This window comes from Oratosquilla oratoria, chromosome 26 (genome assembly GCF_046742065.1).
Source record: "Oratosquilla oratoria isolate Oo_2021 chromosome 26, ASM4674206v1, whole genome shotgun sequence".
In the NCBI taxonomy this organism is placed as follows: domain Eukaryota; kingdom Metazoa; phylum Arthropoda; class Malacostraca; order Stomatopoda; family Squillidae; genus Oratosquilla; species Oratosquilla oratoria.
Window position 1 is genome coordinate 23,056,749 of NC_134802.1, and position 7,500 is coordinate 23,064,248.

General features: G+C 45.7%; 1 protein-coding gene across 1 annotated transcript in view; it reads right to left on the reverse strand.

Annotated features, from left to right (window-relative positions):
- LOC143039417 (uncharacterized) overlaps positions 1–5,760 on the reverse strand; it is a 103,485-nt gene extending 97,725 nt beyond the window's left edge. The window contains exon 1 of the mRNA XM_076209433.1: positions 5,428–5,760. The gene's annotated coding sequence lies outside the window, so the exon portion shown is untranslated. The remainder of the gene's footprint in view (positions 1–5,427) is intronic.
- Between the last annotated feature and the right edge of the window lie 1,740 nt (positions 5,761–7,500).

Here is a 7,500-nt window from a genome sequence, read left to right on the forward strand (position 1 = left end):
ATATATATGTATATATATATATATATATATATATATATATATATATGTATATATATATATATATATATGTATATATATATGTATATATACATATATATATATATTCATATATATGTATATATAAATGTATATATACATATATATATGTATATATATATATATATATATATATATACTGTATATATACATATATATATGTGTGTGTGTGTGTGTGTGTGTGTATGTGTGTGCGTGCGTGTGTGTGTGTGTGTGTGTGTGTGTGTGTGTGTGTGTGTGTGTGTGCGTGTGGAGGTGAGGTGGCAAATGAAACTTTTTTCAGTACCAGGCATTTAGACCTCTTGGGTCTTCTTCGGAGGACTGAAGATAGGAGAAGAATTAAAACTCGTCAACAGCTTTCATGCGTTGGAGTAGCCCCTCCCATTGTGACCTGACGATCTTGTGGGACCTCTTCTCGGTTCCCTTATCCCATATTTGCCCACCACCAACTGTATGGACGTTTGTGCCCAGAACATAAACCCACCTCGGGAAGTTGTGGTATTTTCGGCAGTAATATATGCCACCTCCGAAGCTTTGATTCTTTTACATTGCCACCGAAAACACCACAAATTCCCGATGTGGGTTTATGTCCCGGGCATAAACGTCCGCATTGATGGCGGTTGGCAAGTGTAGGATAAAGGAACCGAAGAGAGGTCCAGCAAGATCGTCAGGTCACGACGGGAGGAGCTATTCCAACGCAAGAAAGCTGTTGACGGATTTTAATTCTCCTCCTATCTTCAGTCCGCTGAAGAAGATCTAAGAGGTCGAAACGTCTGGTACTCAATAAAACTACATACTCTAGCTTTACTGTTTCATTTGCCACCTCACCTCCATATTCTGTCAGTCTTATGCACACACACACACGCGCGCACAAACGCACACACACACACACACACACACACACACACACACACACACACACACACACACACACACACACACACACACACACACACACACACACACACACACACACACACACACACGACTCGATGGCGCAGTGGGAACGTTAGCGGCCGCCACTACGGCGGTCCGGGTTCGAATCCCTCCTAGGGCTGAAATAATTTCAGTATCGCTGCGCTGTGAGTCGTTACTCCAACTCTCGTGGGCGGGGAGTTGAGTGTGTGTGTGCGTGTAAGATCACAACATTACCCATAGATCGGTCATATATGAGCTCTGAGCTCTCTTCCAGGAGGGAAATAGCTGTCGATCACGAGTCCAACACGTGATCCAAGACCATGGTGAACCATGGTGAATCACACACACACACACACACACACACACACACACACACACACACACACACACACACACACACACACACACACACACACACACACACACACACACACACAGTTCACTGGAAGATGCTACAATCTTATGAGGACTGAAACTCGGACCGTCGGTCAGTCCATCGTTCGGTGAGACGTTAGGTCGTCTGAATACTTCATGAACAGGTGGAAGGTCAACCTCTCATACCTTATTCAGACATCTTTACGGGTTTTCTTTCGTTCGCTGTTGAACAACAGGTCTGATTAAGCTCTTCCGTCCCGAGGCCCATGCGTGTGGGCCGACGTCTGGCGATTTTGTTCAGTATAGGGACACACACACACACACACACACACACACACACACACACACACACACACACACACACACACACACACACACACACACACACACACACACACACACATATATGGAAGAAAAATGAGAGTGGTGCTCAGAGATAAAAACTCTACCTGGGAAGAAATGATAAGTGGAGTCCCACAGGGTTCAATATTGGCTCCGATAATGCTTGCTGTATATATATAAATGACATGGATGAAGGTGTAGAATGTTACATGAACTTCTTTGCAGACGACACAAAACTACTAAAGAAAGTAAGTATGAAAAAAGAATGTGAATCGCTACAGAGAGAACTGAACAATGTCTGGAAATGGAGTCAAAAGTGGGAAGTGAACTTCAACATTAAGAAATGTAGTATAATGGAATTTGGAAAAAGTAAAGAAAAGAATATCAGGACAATGTGAAATCGGTACAAAGGACCTAGGAGTAATTATCACCAAAGACGTCCCCACACAAACATATAAATAAAATAGTCGGAGAAAATTACAATTTACTAAGATCAATAAATGTGGCTTTTAATTACTTGGATGAAGAAATGGTTGAAAAAAAAATACTAGTCATACTGATAAGACCAAGATTGGAGTACGCTGTGACACTATGGAGACCCAGTACAAAAAGAATATAAGGAAAATAGAAAGAATCCAAAGAGCAACGAAAAGATGGCCCCAACACGTTCAAAATTGACATAAACACAAAGATTGTCTAAACTAGAACTACCAACCCTGGAACAAAAAAGAGAAAGAGGCGATCTATTGGCCATTTGCAGAATCATGAAAGGCATGACAGACAAGACTTATTAAAGTAGGATAAAAGACTTATTAAAGTGGGATAAAAGACTTATTAAAGTTGGATAAAAGAAAAACAAGGGGACATGAAAAGAAGCTCAAAAAGGATAGTTATAAAAGAGATAAAAAAAAGTTTTCCACACAGAGTGGTGGATGTCTGGAACAAATTGGACGAAACAATAGTGTGTGTAAACACCATACAAGAATTTAAGAACAAACTAGATGTTGCGAGATACAAAGACGGGTCACACACACACACACACACACACACACACACACACACACACACACACACACACACACACACACACACACACACACACACACACACACACACACACACACACACACACAAACACAAACAAGCGCACACACACAAACACACACACACACACACACACACACACACACACACACACACACACACACACACACACACACACACACACACACACACACACACACACACACACACGCAGCACACACACAGCACACACAGCTCCTTTCCCACCAAAGTTGGAGTACTGGGTTTCCGAACATTTCCTTCCCTGGGCGAAGCTCGAACTCGGAGAGCTGAATTAGCGGTTGTGGAAGGTACCAGTGCACCATCGAACCGTGTGTGTGTGTGTGTGTGTGTGTGTGTGTGTGTGTGTGTGTGTGTGTGTGTGTGTGTGTGTATGTGTGATAGAGAGATAGATAGATAGATAGATAGATAAATAGAGAGAGAGAGAGAGAGAGAGAGAGAGAGAGTGAGAGGGGGAGGGAGGGAGAGCGAAAGAAAGACCCGAAACGGAAGATTCATTGGAAGTGAAAACAAACGAACCGAGTCCCGAGTCACGCTCAAGATGGTGTGTACCCGAGGCTGAAGGAAGAACTCCAATTTCAAGCTCTAGAGCCTGTCTTCTCGAGAGAGAAGAGAGCGGGTGGGGTTGCCATTAGATTTCAATTTCCATATAAAAGGGGTTTTTCGACTTTTTCCAAAACGCGCTTAAACTTGGAAGCCCTCCCCTGACCCTCTTCACTCACTCCCGACACACACACACACACACACACACACACACACACACACACACACACACACACACACACACACACACACACACACACACACACACACACACACACACACACACACACACACACACACACACACACACACACACACACACACACACACACACACACACACACACACACACACAAACACGCGCACACACACATTTGTGCCGTCTTCTGTGGTTTACTGGCCTTTTATGGACAATCACACACCGCTCCTCTCTTGATGGCTCACAGGCGATGCTGTATACATATTGTACGACTCACAACACGTGACTCCCCTCCCTCCAAAGAAAAACCAAAGCAAGGATGGCGTATTGATGATTCGAATTGAATCTAGCGACGTACAGCAATTTCCTAATGTAGGCCTTATGGTCTCTCAGTCTCCTCCTTTCCTATGTTCCTAAGAAACTATTACCAGTAACCACTTTGATCACTTTATTCTGGCTAATACCAGACGATTTTATTCAGTTGAGGGACCCCCACCGGGTCTTTGTGGGTCAAAACTATTTTACTTCAAGAGCGGCCTTGTACTGTTTCAGTCTAGATGTCGCCAGACGATTTAAATCAATGAGCGTTTTTCAGCACCACATGTTTGGAGTCTGTCAGTCACGTGCCGCACTTGAGTTATTTTATTCTGGCTAATGCCGTCAGGTGATTTTTATTTAGATGAGGGTTGGAAGGTGCGGACTTCAAGACACACGCGGGTTCGTCCTTCTGACGTCACAGTATTCGGGCTCTCGTCAGACGATTTGGATCCGTTGATTCACAATCACATTTTTTTTTTTTTTTTTTCGGGCGAGTTCACACTAGCTGCGGTCCACCTCTGTGCTGTGATCGACTTCGGCCTCGCCTCGTGAGCGAGAAGGCTTGGGTTCGAATCCCGATAGTAGATGCCACTTGTCCAGGTTGTGGTAGAGAATGTCACTTGTGCACACGGTGGTGAAGGCCAACGGCCAACACTAAGCGCCTCCTAGCGTAAGACCTTCACGAGTCTATCGTTCCCGAGGTGTAGTAGCGAGGGATGTGTCACAGTGATGAATAAAATCACTTAGCGACACGTAGGATAAGGGTAAAGGTGTCACCCGGTACCGAAGGGGGTGGTGATAATAGACTATTAACTTATCATTACTGAGATCGTAAGTCACGAAGATGAATAAAATCGCCTGACGGCAGAGTGGGTAGAGAGGCACAGTGCGGAAGGGGTCGCTGAGGATTACGTTACTGAACGGTGAATGTATGTGGTTCCTTGTAAGAGGATTGCGTCGCACAAAGAAACAACGTTGCGGCGATGATGGGGTGCCCTTCTTGGGCAAACGTTAAGCTTCTATGTCCTCATGAAGAGTCCCTGGGGTCTCTTTCTGTCTTAATTTCTTTTTGTCTCTTTTTCTCTCTCTCTTTTTTCGGATTCTTTTTATGAGCGTCAGTTTTTTTTTCTCTTTCTCTTTTTTCGGATTTTTTTATGAGCGTTTTTTTTTTTTTTTTTTTTTTTTGAGTACGTGAACGTTTGGATTTCGGTCAAACACAAGGATCTGTTTACGTCACCTGCATCGTGGTCTTCAACGTTTCGAATTTTAGGGAAACGTTTTTAAGGAATCACCAAAATTCAAGATGGGCTCTGCTACAGAAAACACAATTACTGAAGGGAGGGAGAGTGGGGGTGGAAAGTATGAATAAAAAAAATATATATAAGAAAAAGAAAACGACAACTCCACAGGAATTCGAATTGTGACTAAAAGCGTTAATTTATTTTTCTTATCTTCTTATGTGACACCAATACTCATCCAGACACAAGTAGGAAGGGGAACGGGGGGTATAAAAAATAACATACTATTAAAAAAAATCAACAAGATAAGTAAAACATAAGATAAAAAATACAATATAATTCGACTCGTAAACGAAATTTGACAAGACTCGTTACCTCATAGATGTCGTTACTCGACGACGGGCTTAGCGATTGTGACCAAGACCTCGTGTCCACAGCCACTATTCCGCCGTGGTGCCTCGCCCGGTCGCACGCGCGCGCGCGCGCGCGCGAAAGCAACGAGAGGAAGAGAGAGCAAGAAGGAGAGCGCGTTGGGGGAGGGCTTCGGAGGGAGTGTGTGTGGGGGGGTGAGGCAGAGGGAGTGAGAGTGTATCCCCCACAGTGACAACAATAACAACAACAACAACAACAACTACTGCGGTTCTTGGGTGACGACTTCGTGCCAGCGGCTGACACAGGACGACTGAGGCATTGCCGCGCTTTCGCCGCCTCTTGTAGCGCCAGCGACCTTCCACCGCTACCCACCCTCCCGACGTCTGCGCCCAGACCCCACCCACGCTCTCCCACCTGCCCTGCTCCACCTGCTCGCGCCTCCACCACCACCACGACCACCACCACCACCACCACCACCACCACCACCACCACCACCACCACCACCACCACCACCACCACCACCACCACCACCACCACCACCACCACCACCACCACCACCACCACCACCACCATCATCATCATCATCATCATCATCATCATCATCATCATCATCATCACTACCATCAGCAGTATCCACACACACACCAACTATACCTCCACAATCAAAACCTCCTCCTCCTCCGTCTCCTTCTCCACCACCAACTCCTTTTTTTCACCACCTCTCTCATCTCAATTGTCATCACCACCACCACTAGCTCCACCACTACCACCACCTCAACCAGCACTTCCACCACCAACACCGCATCCATTTCCACCTACATTTCCACCTATACCTCCACTGTCGCCGCCACCACCAACACCACCGCCACCACTTCCACCATCAACACTATCGCCACTTCCACTTCCACCACCACTATCACTCCAGCCACCTCAGCCACCACCACCACCACCACCACCACCACCCCAACCACCACCACCACCACCAGTACCAGTATCTTCTCCACCACCACCTCCTCCACCACCACCTTCTCCACCACCACCCATCACCATTTACATCTCCTCCACCAATACCTTGTCCACCATTACCATTACCACTACCACCCCAACCACCCCAATGACCCAACCACCGCCACTACCTTTTCCAGTACCACCTCCTCCACCAACACTTTCCCCACCATCATCAACAACACCACCCCAACCATCATAACCACCACCACCAGGACCTAATCTAGCACCACCTCCTCCGTCAACACCTTGTGTTCACCACCACCACCACCACCACCACCACCACCACCACCACCACCACCACCACCACCACCACCACTACCACCACCACCACCACCGCTGTGTCCTCCATGACTGCCCATCTAGGATGACAAGAAGCTGCGACAGAGGGAGGGCTCCCGGGAGAAAGAGTATTGTTGTTTCCTTGCGGCCGCCGTGTGCCACCGACTGGACGCAAACCGTCGCCAATGCCGCAGTTGCCAGCGATCGTCAGATTATTTGCTACAGCGTGTGTGGAAACGGAGAACTGAAGTATTTCCTAAACAGATATCTCCTAAAGTACATAAGAACATAAGAATGAAGGAGACTGCAAGAGACCATAAGGCCTACAGGAGGCAGTTCCATGTCCATTATCACTTATCATCCCCATCCATAAAGCTATCTAAGCTTTTCTTAAAACAACCGATAGTTTCAGCGCTCACTATATAGTTACTAAGTCTATTCCATTCGTTGACCACTCTATTGGGACACCAGTTCTTGCTTATCTCCTTCTTAAATCTAAATTTGTCCAATTTATATCCATTACTGCGAGTCATGCCCTGTTGTACCTAAATATTTGAATATCTTGGGGATTATCTATTGGTAAGAAGTCCGTGATATCTAAATGTCATTCTTCTTTGATATATGCATATATACACCAAAAGTCCTCTCCCTAGCTATAAGAGATATGGCTAGCCAAGGTATGTACCCATTCACATATCCTTTACTCATTCAACTTCCAATTTTTTTTTATTAACTCTTTGTGAATGACGTGCCATCCCTGACTCCAGCTCACCGCCTGGGTCAGAAGTA